We start from the raw sequence: 14,260 nt of genomic DNA, 5'->3' as shown, positions 1-14,260 counted from the left end.
GCAGAGCTTTGGAGGAATGCGAAGCCGACTCACTTGAAGTCGAATCGTTGAAGCTCCGGAATGAAGTCATCATGAATATAGTGATAAATGTTGCACTTCTTTCTCGTATTCATAGATACACAGACGCTTCATGTTTCTAGAAGCGTGAAGTGAATGAGATGATTCACTTGGAGTGGAATCTTTGAAGCTCTGGAATGCAGTCACGATAGATAAACATGTATAATTCATTTCCTTTCTCGCATTATTGATACGATTATTGAATTAGCGGGAAGAACATGGAAAGGATAGTGAAATGAGAGTAAGAGTATGGTGAATGAAAGTGATATTTAACGTAGAAACTAATCAGTGTAGCCTTCAACAAATTGCCTCGCCTCGCCACACGAACACCATCCTGGCAGCTCGGGGTCGGTGGCGGGACTGGCGGCATGATGTAGTGGTGCATTTGTACATCAATTTCCCAGTATAGGCAATTTACATATATATGATGCATTAAACCAGTGGCCGCCCTCTGAACTTACCCAGCCGTATCATTCTATAAGGTCAGACGTTCTTTATATGTGCATGTCTATAGGAACTTTGATAATCTTAATTCATATCGGACACGCAAAGAATAGGCACGTGATGTAAGCCAAGAATTGTGCAAATGTATCGACAATGTAACACAGTACTTCTAAGGCGGTGTACCAGTGTAGCGAGCGCTGTCTAATCCCTCCCTCTCTAAGCATTGAAGACCATTTTCCTGCTGTAGAATCTTGTAGTTTTAATGGTGATGATTAACGAAGCGCTTCACCAGTGTATCGAATAATCTTTGAACAAATCTTGAGAGTTTGACGGACTTGCTTTGACGTGAATAGATAGTAATGATGTGCAGTGTCCATTTTCGAGACGTGATCATTCGGCTCCCCGCGTAGGTTTAATTAGGCCACATCAGAGCACACCAATACACCGAAATAGTACCTGGACGTGTGTGTGTGTGTGTGTGTGTGTGTGTTGTGTTGCCGTGCCCATAACGTAACTTAAACGACCTTCATAGTTACCGGTATCTTGTTTGCGAAAATAATGGTAATGGTGATGATGATGATAATAATAATAATAATAATAATAATAATAATAATAATAATAATAATAATATCAGCGATTGCAATCTATTGTAAAAATGCAATAATTCAGCTCCGACATTGTGATTTGTTCAATGTCGGTGAAATACATGTAATGCAAAACAACGATTGCAAAAATATTTATATATAAAGGAGAAAAAATATATATGTTGCATTATGCATTGATGTCCTTCTGTGTGTATGTGTGTGTGTGTGTGTGTGTGTGTGTGTGTGTGTGTGTGTGTGTGTGTGTTTGTGTGTACGGTTTCCATATGTCGTAAAACACTTCAAAATGCGACCATAATATGAACTCGTGCATGCTCGTGGTATATACGAGTATATTCTTGTATTTATCAGGTATATATATATATATATATATATATATATATATATATATATATATATATATATATATATATATATATATATATATATATATATATATATTCTCTGACAGGGATCCACCATAGTTAGCACGCTGACCCAAAGATCTTATTTTATCTTGTGTAAAATTCATGTGGAATGTTCGTGGTGTGCATTCCTTGGCGTGCGTAAAAGGCAAGAAATAAGAAGAGATGAGCAGCGGCTTGTGTGGCAGTAAGTGGGTCATTAGGGCAATTTCGGGGAGACGAGGACAGTTCATGCATGTATTTACCATTACCCGACCACTATGCTCAGCCTACATTTCTCTTCCCAGACCCTCCTCCTCCCCACACTCTGCCTTCTCCTTCCAGCTGTCTGCCTCCTCCCCATTACACCCCTGCCATGCACTCCACACTGCACCTCCTCCTCCTGTATCAATCAATCTACTATCTCCCCATCGTCGCTTCACTTCACTTCATCTTCCCTTCACTCTCATCTCCCCACCTCCACTTCTACTCCACACCATCAGTCTTCTTTCCATCTATCCACCTAAATCTGCTCCGTAAATGCAAATTCCACCTTGCATTCCACACCCTATCACCTTTTTCACTTCCACCCTCTGCAACCAAGATCTTAACCTCCTGTCCTTCTTACTTTCCCCCCACTAACATTCCACTCCCTGCCAAACTCCACCTTGCACTCCACACTCCTCCATTTCCCAGTCAACCCAAGCAGTCTGTCCCCCCCTCTCCCCGTCCTCTCCCATTCCGCTGCCATTCCCTACGAGAGCAGCATGCCGCCCTGTCTACAGCATTCGTGCCGAGAGGGAAACAATTACTCGTAAACTCGGGTATTATCCCATTGAGGATGACAAATTGAGAGCTTTTGATGCAGCACACCGCAATCAGCTTCCTTCCTCCCTCCTTTCCTCGTTCTCTTCCTCCCCATCTCCCTCCCTTTCCTCTCTGTCTCATTGTCTTTCTCTCTCCCCATGTCTTTTTTTTTTTCACTGTTCAATTTTCCATTCTAATCTAGTTTGTTGGCCAATTTTCCTTCTCATAGGCGTGTTTCTTGTTTGTTAATCTCCTTTGTGGAAAATGTTCGTCTGCCCGCGTCTCGATCCTTGAGTCAGAGGTAGAGAGGGATTCCTGGCACTAGTGAGCAGCAGTAAGACTAAATAAAGCAGAGGAGAATGAAAGGTAGGAGACGAAAATTAGTAACCAAGGAACAAGAGGAAAACCAGACGAAACTTAAACAGGAGGAGAAAGATAATAAACAAGGCGAAGATGAAGGACGAGGACCCAAGAAGGAACACAACTTAACAAAGAACAAGAAGACAACCATACAAAACCCAAACATAAGGAGGAGGAGGACTATAAATAAAACAAAGAAGAGATTGAAAAGCAGAAGACGGACACTAGACAACCTAAGAAAAAGATGACCAGACGAAGACCAGAGAGAGGAAAACGTGGCTAAGATAGAAAAAAAAAGTATGAGACAGGAACAAGTGAAAAATAACAAGAAAAATAACAGAAAACATAAAGGCAAGACACGGATGATATTACAACTTCCACGAGGACAGAATGCACAGTTACTTGAATGAAAGGCACCGCGACTTCTGTGAACTGATTCTACAATACTCGCGTCACTTCCAGCTGGGAGAGGAGGGCAGGTAGGAGGCTGCTGGGTAATAGAAAATTATGGAAGTATCGCCAGGACCTATCAACTAAAACTGTGTGTCAGCAATTGTTGTGAGAGATATTTTGGCCTGGCTCAAAATAAATCACTGAATTGGGAGGGCAAGAGAGAGAGAGAGAGAGAGAGAGAGAGAGAGAGAGAGAGAGAGAATGTGTCTGTCAAAAAAAATAAATAAAAAAACATCATAAAGAATAAAAAATGACTGAGCATATTACGTCTCTAAGAACAGATAAAGATAATAACAGGTGGAAACTATGCATTTATATACGTAATCTCAAGGTCTCATTATCTATGTATATATTTATTTGCTTATTTATTCAGTTGTCGTGGCGGCGCAGTCTCCGTGAGGTGGTGCACGCCTCTCCGTCACTGCAGTAGCCATGAATATTGGCGCGTCCTGCTGCCGGTGTGATTTACATTCAGATGGGTATTTAGAAACGGTGTGGCGAGGCGGGGAGGGAAGGGGTTTTGCTCTCCGTCCGCTCGTGATGATTGCATGTTCCGCCGGCGGGAGACTGTTCGTGTATGCTGTGCTGTGCTTGCTGTGCTTGCTCGTGTGTGTGTGTGTGTGTGTTTATGTGCACACGCCACGCAAACGTGATTTTTTGAAATTTTCTTGAAATCCCCATAATTTCCTTAGGTGCATTAAGATATTCAGCGCAGTCGTTCCTCTATCAGTCAGGAGGGAGCGAGGAATCCTGCCTTAAAGAGAATAATTATAGACACCTCCAGCTGCGGCTTCATTCTTCCACAGGGGGTGCAATCACTGTAATAACTATATATGCCACCAGCTGCTGCTCCATGCATCCTCTGTGGACGTAACTCGGGTAGCCGCAGGGGGTATAATCACTGTAATAACTAAAGACGGCACCAGCTGCTGTTCCATTCTTCCAGTGTGGACTTAACTCGGGCGGCCAGTGGGCTGCATTCACCTCACAGACCCAGGAAGAGCCGCGCCAGGCCCTAACAGATTGAGAGCTCTTCCTCGATTCGTTGGGTGGTGCATGGCTGTTTCTAGTTAGTGGAACGATTTATGTGGTTAATTTAGATAACGAACGAGACTTTGGCCTGTTAACTTGTCGACGGATTTCCAGCAATTGGTGTCCAGTTCGTAGCTTCTTAGAGGTGTTAGTCTCGGGGCTGTACACACGGGGAAGCTACGGTGCTGAGTTAGGATAAAAACTCTTCGCTCAGCACCACTTGGCGTTGTCGATATATGTGCCACATGACAAAGAACAGGAGACTCAGTCCGTCTATGTGCCTTGCCGTGCCTTGCTGTTGCGGGACAGACACTGAAGAACAACCTAGGGAAGAGAAATAAAGCCTTCGATAATGCTTGCCCTCGCATAATCACAGATATTAGCGGAGAGGCAACTTATCAATTCAGGTATTGTTCCGTGCGACCAATCATAACGTAATGCTGCATACCTCAGGCCGCCAACCCGTGCTCGCGTGCAGGACATGAATCACGAGGTATAAGTGCCACTCCTCCCTGGGGTTCGATCATGCTCATTATTCGTAAGAGACAACTAAAGACCAAGGACAAGGCCTCGAGGTCTGTTCATATATTCTGCCGACACTTTTTGGAATGCCAAGGACGTCTGGATTGGGGCCCACCGGGAGTCACAGGAAGGAATAGCTGCTGCTGTTGTCAGTGATGCGGCGCGTGTTGATCCCTTAGTCGTGCCAGTTACTGAAGTAAGTTTCAGACTTTACCTTCAACTAAAAGCGTATCTACAAAATATTTCCGTCTGAAATATGTATATTCATGAAAGAAAACGCGCTCTTTTCACCATTTACAAACATTTTTGCAATTGCATCTATTTTTTAATCCATACACGTACCCCCCGCAGAGGCTTTGTGCCAATATTTGTACTCCTCAAATGCCGAACACATGCGATTGTAAAATGCGTAAAAGTATTGCAGTACAGTTTTTCCCGCAGCTCCCTTCATCAGGCAATGCAGGAGAGATTAATGATTCGAAAACATTTTTGTCGTGTATGAAACTGCGCAGTTGTCATCAGTGTTTGCAGTTTTGAAAGGATGACCGAGGAGACGCCATACGTATTGTTGTATTCGGTGCTTTATCCAAGCCTTGCCTATCTATCTTTCTTTAAGTGTTCCCCTTCAAGTCCATGTATAATTTCTTACCGTATTAATGTATTATAAAGTGTTGTGGTAGGGCAGACGCAGCCATATTTTTAGACTATCATTTGTTAATTTTGTTCTCAGAATTTCACATTTAATTTAATTTTTTCTTATATTTTTGTGTGATTAATTTGTATTGGAGTTGGGCAATCTTAGCGGCATCATTACTTTATTATTTATTCCTTTTTCTCTTCGGAATTTTACATGTGATTTACAGAAACTGAATCGTCTTTTGTTTTACCTTCTCAGCTTGATTAATTTGTATTGGGGTGTGGTAAACTTACCTTAGCAATGGTTTACACAATCGCTAACCATTTTCTTTTCATGACTTCGTATCCATTTACCGAAACTGAATTGTCCTTTTGTTTCATCCTTTCTGTTTAATTAATTTGTATAGAAGTAGCGCAATAATTTTAGACAATCATTTATTATTTTCTTTTCATAACTTCATATTTCATTTATTGAAACTGAATAGTCTTTTATTTTATCTTTTTTTGTTTCATTAATTTGTAAGTACGATAACTGCTTCCATTTCAGGTTCTTGCACTTTTTTTTCGCACCTTTGTCTTTCCAGTGCACAGGTGATAGATTTCCAGCCACGCGGTGTTTTTACTGTGCACAGGTGATAGATTTCCAGCCACGCGGTGTTTTTACTCAGTGATAATGAACACCGGACGCGTCGTGGCGGGAGACTCCTCTTTAATTGGCGGACTCTTGCGTAAATGAGTGTTTGAAGTGAAATGAAAGCCAATTATAGCACCCTATCCTCGACTTTTAGCTCTCTCTCTCTCTCTCTCTCTCTCTCTCTCTCTCTCTCTCTCTCTCTCTCTCTCTCTCTCTCTCTCTCTCTCTCTCTCTCTCTCTCTCTCTCTCTCTCTCTCTCTCTCTCTCTCTCATGTACCAATATTGTTCGTAAATATTTTGATTTCATTTCTGGTCTCTTTATTCCTAACAGTTACCATCCACCAACACCAGAACCACCACCACCACCACCACCACCTGAAGTCCTACCACAAACAGCAATACACCACCACATACATCATCACAACCATTAACACCACCACCACGAGTGTCTATCAAGTTACCATCATCACCATCACAACCACTAATATCAACTTCATCATTATTACATTCCTTTCGCTCCTTTTATCATTTCATCTACCTTCTATTCGCTCTTTATTTATTTTTCTCTCCTTCACTCCTAGTACACCACTTCATATTCCCTTCTTTATCCTCTTTCTCCTCTTCCTCCTCCTCCTTATCCTCTCTCCTCTCCTCTCCTCTCCTAACTTTTTCTATTCTTCCTTCTTCATCGACTTCCCTCCACTTCATGTTCTCTATCTCCTCTTCACGGCCGCATTGTATGGAAGGAAAAAGGAGCACGGAGGCGTAAAATAAACCCTAATGAAAGAACTTTACGCAGATAACTTTGGAATGAGAGGCAGATGTGGGACGACAGACTCTCTCTCTCTCTCTCTCTCTCTCTCTCTCTCTCTCTCTCTCTCTCTCTGCTCATCACATGAATGCTTTCTATCAGATTCATAGATAGATAGATAGATAGATAGATAGGTAGATACATAAATAGATAGATACCGACAACAAATTAGAATTCACACGAAACACAAGAAACACACATTACAAATTAACAAAGTCAAATCAACACGAACGAATAGTAATATGCATACTATTCACGGCCCATTAAACACACACACACACACACACACTGGCGTCTCATTTACTGGACTTCAAGCACTGTTACCGCTGCTCTACCTCGCTACATTCCGCGCCACCACCTAATGATTCGCCAGTGTCGCGTCCCTCACCACTACACCTGTCATTATCACACCTGCGGCGGCTCGGTAACAGCAGCAGCTTCAGGTTCCGGTTAGGCAAGTTGATATCGCGCGCCCTTCTGCGCCTGGCTAAGGGGAAGTGTGTGTGTGTGTGTGTGTGTGTATGTGTGTGTGTGTGTGTGTGTGTGTGTGTGTGTTGATAGTAAGTGTCCTTTGTTCTCTTCTGTTTCTCTTTCTTTATCTCTGCTATTTTTATCTATGCTTGTTTCATCATCTCTTCTTCTTTCACGTATCGTCATTTCAGATTTTTTTTCTCCTTTTCTCTGGTATTTTCTTCTTTTCTTATTTCTCCTCTCTTCTCTTCTCATTTCTCCTATGCTGCTTTCATCTCCATTTCTTTTCCTTTATCTTGTCTCCTCATTTCTCTTCAACTTTAATTTTTATCTCTCTTTTTGTCCTTTCTTCTCTTCTCTCCCTCTTCTCATTTTATTTCACTTCGTTTCACTTCAGTCCTAACTCGCTTCTCTTCTCTCTTAGCCTCTCTTCTCCTCTCCTCTCCTTTCCTCTCCTCTCCTCTCCTTTCCTTTCCTCTCTTCCCCTCTTCTCTCCTGTCCTCTCCCCTCCCCTCTTATCTCCCCATCTATACAAATTTGTCCTCCTACGTACCTGTTGTCTCTCCATTGCTGTTTTCTGTGTGTCTTTGTACATTTATCTTTGTATTTTTTTTTTTTTAGTTGTATTGCTTTCCCTTTTCGAATATAAATGTTTGTATGATTGTTTTTGTTCTTTTTAGCATATTTGTTGTTGACTCACCATATGTGCCTCCTGTGTGTGTGTGTGTGTGTGTGTGTGTGTGTGTGTGTGTGTGTGTGTGTGTGTGTGTAAATAAATTCTCGTAACATACAACCATACAACATTTCACACAAGAGAATCCGCTTGCGTTAAATGCTAGGGAGAGAGAGAGAGAGAGAGAGAGAGAGAGAGAGAGAGAGAGAGAGAGAGAGAGAGAGAGAGAGAGAGAGAGAGAGAGAGAGAGAGAGAGAGAGGCTTAAAAATACACCATACAATAGTAAAAAAAAAATCACACACACACACACACACACACACACACACACACACACACACACACACACACACACACACACACACACTTCTTTGACTTCACGTGAACTTTAGTGAGCGCAGATAATACCTAACCTGACCCGCCCTGTGTGTTTCCAAGGCCTTGTAATAACCTCTGCCCTTCCTCTCCCCCTCCCATGCTGCGAGGTTCCCGTTAGGCAAGAGTTAGCGGGTCGTGTCCAGATTAGGTGACGCAAGTTTGGTATTTACAGGTAGAGAATAATTTGGATGAACAGTCATGGAGGTGGAGGGATAATAATAATAATAATAATAATTATTATTATTATTATTATTATTATTATTATTATTATTATTATTATTATTATTATTATTATATAATAATAATAATAATAATAATAATAATAATAATAATAATAATAATAATAATAATAAAAGGTGGTTTGTGATTGGCTGTTGCAATGCAGCTCAAGTTTCCTATTGGTCGCGCCCGATCACAGTTGCCAGTGCAGGATCACCTCCCGAGCCCCAACACCCTATCCGTGGTGCACGTGCATCCCTGCCTGTGAACCCTAAAGACGGTGCTCTGCAAGGCGGCAACACTGTGTGCATTGCTTCACAACTCCAAACTCTCCAGTGTGAAGCATTTTCCAAGCACCTCAGGTATCCTAAATACTAGTGTACCCTAGTGGGACATTCAGTCTGTCAGATGACAGGAGACAGGATGGATGGTAGACGCTCCTTCAGCACATACATGCGTGGGGAGTGTGTCGTGGAGAATGGCGACATTCTCCGCGGCCCCCCACGCACTGTCAAAGTATCCATGGGAGATCCCGACGCGAAATCTTTCTTCTGCTGTTGCTGGCCACGAGGGCCTCGCTTCAAGAAGGTAGCCAAATTCTTTTTCAAACCGCATAAAGAAGAACCCAGTCTCCAGAAGTACACGTCTCTGGAGACTGTGATGTACATGGACGGCTTGGTTTTCCGCGAATACTGGACGCCAGGCAAGACGGCCGTCAAGGTCTCCATCAAGCAGCGGCGCGGAAAGAAGGTTGTCCTCTTTGGCCGCCTGGCAACCTTCCTTCAAGAGATGGAGAACCGAAATTCAGAAAAGTTCGTTCTTTATGTCACGGAAACCAGCTTCAAAATTGTTCAAAAGGACCGAGCGGCTTCAGGCGGCGACGAGACCGATGCCGCTGAGAAACAGAAAAATAAGCCGTTACAAGAGAACGATAAGTACGAGTGCGCTAAACGCGGGGATGACGAAAACCAAGTAAAGATCGACTACGCGACTTCCTTGTTCAACAGTTTTAAGAAGAAAGATAAACCCGTTAACATCATAACAACTCCAGAAATTGTAAAGTTGCCGCCAGTAATCCCCATGCAAACCAAGAACGTGCGGTCATTCAACAAAGACGCTCCTGCTGCACGCCAACAGCAGCGCAGCGCACCTCGTACCGTCCGTCGCGATAAGCAGGCGTCTATGAAGCCTAAAGAAACAAACAAAGAAAACCAGATCATTCAGGTTCAGGAAATACACAAGAAAGACATTCCATGCGAGACAAAGAATAATGCTGATGAAAATACGACTAATAAGAAAGACAAAGGAGATACAGAGGAACAAAATCATACAGAGATGAAGAAAGAATCAGGAACAATGAGTGAAGTACAGCTAGTTCACGAAAAACACAATGAAAACGCGGAAAGTGTCGAAAAGAATCCAGCAGAAGAGAAGAGCGCAGTTTGGGAAGAATATGATAAAAATGAGTCTGAAGAGACTGAAGGAGACACCGAAGATGTGGAAAGCGTCCCTACAAAAACAGAGAAGACAGATGAGGAAGAGAAAGAAGATACTGAGAAACAAAAAGTTACCGAGAAGGAAATGAAACCAGCAAAAATGAGTGAAATGCAGCTAGTTCAGGAAAAAGACGATGAATATCATGAAGGCGAGGAAGCTAATACTCTTGAAGGAAAGGAGACTAGTGTTTCGGAAGACTATGATGCGCATGACACTGGAAAGAAGGAAGTGGTTGTTGAAGATGTGAAAAGTACCTCTCCTGAGAAAGACAATGCAGATAAGGAAATTAAAGAGGGACAAAATTTTGAGAAGGAAGCTGAGAAACAAGACGTTACTGAGAAAGTTAACCTTCCCTCTATAACCAAACTTTTGTCTTTAACCAAAGTCATCGTGAAGAACAGTACAAGGAGAGAGAAGATACGGAAAGCAATGCTTTTAAGAAAGAAGAGAGAGAGTGTGTCGCTTGGCAATGTGAAGACAACATCACCGGTGGAAAAAATGACGACGCGGAAGAATATAGGGAAGGATCAACATTTGAAAAAGAAGGTAATGACTTGCCGCCACAAGAACACCGCGATGGCCAATGTAAGCAGCAAGTGGAGGTGGTGGAAGGCCTCCCCACCAACACCGGTGAAGAACATGACGGCGAGAATGAAGGTAAAGAAGGAACTGGAGTTAAGAAAGAAGACGTTCTCGTGTAGCCATTACCGTTATGTCCGCCAGCTGAAAAGAAACAATCAAATGTCAGGAGAGAAGAAAAAGCGCTACAACAAAATAAATCTGAAATCCGTCCGCTGTAAGATCGACACCCATTACAGCCTACCTACTGATTATAAACCTGATCTGGATTTGAAGGTACTGGAATCACAGCCGCCACCCTCAGGCCCCGCGCGAGTGAAATGGGCCCGAGAGGTGGCTGCCCTTAAGGCTCGGCTGCGTTCACAGAAACAGAAGAAAGGGCGGACTAGTGCGCAGAGCCTCCATCACGGGTCGCAAGCCGCTAAACACTGAGTCACTCGCACTGAGGACCATCCTAGTCAGTGCAACCGAGAAAATTGGGGAAAAAGAAAGTACAAAAACAAAGTAAGCTTTCTAACTATGGATTAAGAAGCCTAAGCACTGAGTCTTTACTGAGGAACATGCTTGTCAATCCAAACCCGAAATTAGACCAAAAAGAAGTTTTTCATCCATTAATTAAGGAGCAAGAACACTAAGTGATTCCACTGAGGAACAAGGTGGTGAGTGAAATCCAGAAATTAATAACAAAAAAATAAAGCGCTTAAAATTTGCAAAGAAAAAAAGAAATATTAATCTATCTGTTATTAACGAAACAACTGAGTGATTCTTCAGCGAGGAACAAGAACATTCGTGACACTAAATGAAAAATAATGACGTAAAAGAAATTAAAAGATAAAAAAAGATAAAGTAAAAAAAAGTAACAAGAAAGTCTTTGCTCTCATAACCTATGAAGTATATTAATCGACTGTCAATCCGCCGTTGAAACCAGAAATTAATAGAAAAAAAAAAGTAATTAAAGTATCTTCATTAAATAAGATGCCTAAATATTTTGAGTGAGAGCAAATCAGAAAACGATGACAAAATATAAAAAAAATAAAAATCCACCAAAAAAATCTTTATACAAGTTATTTTAGAATGCTACGATTTGAGTGTTAACTTGCTGAGGATCAAGATTGTGAAAACCAAAACAACGACAAAAAACAAAGAAAAGAAAAATTCTATCCAGTATTGGTGAAACAGCCATTGATAGTGGGAGGAAAACTGGTGAAATACGGCTATTAACAGTGAGAGGAAACAAAAGAACAATGGCACAAATAAAAACAAGGAAAAAATAGAAAAAAAATCTTAACGAGGAAACAAATTAATTAAGTGACTCTCCACTAAGAAAACAAGAAGTAAGGAAAAATAATGATAAAAAAGATTAAAAAACAAACAAAATACTGTACCGTAACTTAAGAAGTCTGACTTAATTATTAGTCCACTGAGAAAGAAGACTGCGTTTGGAAAACGGAAAACATTGAATAAAAAGGAAGAAAAATAGTATCTTTTAATGATGTAATCACGTGACTCACCACCGAAAAACTAGATTCTGAGAGGAAGCCACAAAATGATGAGAAAAAGAAAAAAAAATCATAATGGGAAAAGTAAAAAAAAAAAAAATGACAAAAAAAAAAAATGTGAAAAAAATGAAACAAAAATTACCAAAAATAAAAAAAAGTTTACAAAATTATGGAAATAGTGTTGAAGTAAAGAAGGCAGAATATTATGGCAAGTAATTAGAAATATAAAAAAGCCAAAAAATGGTGACCAGAAACAGAAAATAATACCGAAAAAGTAAAAAAAAAAAAATAATAATGAGGAAAAGGAAGATAAGTAAAAAAAAATCCAGAAAATAACAAAAGTAATAAAAACAAAAATAATGAAAAAATAGTGAGAAAAAAAATATAAAAAAGAAAGAAAGACATCAAAGTAAAAAAAAAAAACCATAAAATAATGATAAAAAAATAAGTCAGAAAATAATGAGAAAACAATTTTGAAAAAAGCCAGAAAGTAGTGAAAAAAATAAAAGCAGAAAATGATGACAAGAAACCATTGACTAAAATAAAAAAAAAGCTGAAAATAATGAAAAAAATAGTAAGGATAATTAAAAACTAAAATAATGATGAAAAGTAAAAAAAAATAATAAAACAAAAAGTAAAAAAATAACAGAAAACAAAAAAAAATGAAAAAAAGTAAAAATAATAATGAAAAAAGTATAAAAAAAATTATAATAATGATAAAAGGTTAAAAAAAATAATAATGAAAATTAAAAAAATAATAATAATGAAAAAAGTAAAAAAAAATAATAATGAAAAAGTAAGAGAAAATAATAAAAAAAAATAATGAAGAAAAGTAAAAAAAGAAAATAATAAAAAAATAATAATAAAAAAGAAAAAAAATGAAAATAATAAGAAAATAATAATGAAAAAAAGTAAAAAATAATAATGACAAAAAATGAAAATAATAGCAAAAAAGTAAAATAAACCAAAAAAATAATGACAAAACATCAATAAAGAAATGACAAAAGTGGAAATCCAGAAAATAATTAGAACAAAAAAATAAATGACAAAAATGAAAAAAAAGATAAATAATGAAAAAAAGTAAAAAAAAATAAAATATTGACAAGAAAGGAAACTAAACAAAATAGCGACAAAAAGTGAAAAATAGCGACAAAAATAGAAAAAACCCGCAAGATAATGACAAAAAAGTAAAAAAGTGAAAATAATTACAAAAACTAAAAACCCAGAACAGAATGACTAAAAAATAAAAAGGCAGAAAATGACAAAAAGAGTAAAAAAGCATAAAATATTGATAAAGTAAAAAATATGACAAAAATAAAAAAAAAATGACGAAAGGGACAAAAAGTGACAAAAGTGATAAGAGTGAAAATGGAAGAAAATAATGACAAAAAATGTAAAAAATATTCCACAAAATAATGAGAAAGTGAGACAAAATAATAACAAACATGAGAAAAGTAAAAAAAAAATAATTACAATAAAATAAGAAAGATAAGCAGAAGAGTAAGAAAAAAAAAACATAAAATAATTACAAAAGATTAAAATAATGAAAATAAAATAGTAAAAAAAAGCAAATTGTAAGTATAAGAAAAAAAATAATAAAAAAGTAAAGAGCCAGAAAATTGTGAAAAAAAGAAAAAAAGGAAAAAGGAATTACAAAAAAGAGAAAATATAAGAAAAATAGTAAAAAACATAAAACAACTACAAAACATTAAAATAATCAATATCAATAAAAAGTAAAAAAAAATGAAAATTTCTATAACAAATAATTAAAAATCTAGAAAATAGTGACAAAGAAAAGTATAAAAGCTAGAAAATAATGACAAAAAGAAATAAAGCCAAAAAATGGTAAAAAAGTCAGAAAAAATATTAAAAGAAAATAGTAATAAGTAAAAAATCTTAGTGAATGAAGAAGCATAAAGAAAAAGTAAAAAAATAGCCAGGAAATGACAAAAAAATGAGAAAAAGCAAAAAGCAGAAAATAATAAAAATTAAAATGGCAAAAAAATCAAATAAAATAAAATAACGAAATATAAATAACAAAATAAAGTCAAAACCCAGAAAATAATTATAACGGATAATAAATGATGACAAAAAGGTAGAAAAAAAACACAACGTAATGAAAAAAAAACATTGTGCGTAAAATCCTGAAAATGACAAAAAAAAAGTAAAAAATCTTAAAAAAAATGCAAAACTGCATCTTTTAAC

At 38.2% G+C, this 14,260-nt stretch overlaps 1 protein-coding gene across 1 annotated transcript in view; it reads left to right on the top strand.

Annotated features, from left to right (window-relative positions):
- LOC135097206 (E3 ubiquitin-protein ligase arkadia-B-like) overlaps positions 1–14,260 on the top strand; it is an 86,115-nt gene that overhangs the window by 1,152 nt on the left and 70,703 nt on the right. The window lies entirely within an intron of this gene.

The sequence above is a fragment of the Scylla paramamosain genome, unplaced genomic scaffold (genome assembly GCF_035594125.1).
Source record: "Scylla paramamosain isolate STU-SP2022 unplaced genomic scaffold, ASM3559412v1 Contig14, whole genome shotgun sequence".
Lineage (NCBI taxonomy): Eukaryota > Metazoa > Arthropoda > Malacostraca > Decapoda > Portunidae > Scylla > Scylla paramamosain.
Note: the sequence above shows the minus strand (reverse complement) of the source record. Positions and strands in the feature narration are given on the sequence as shown.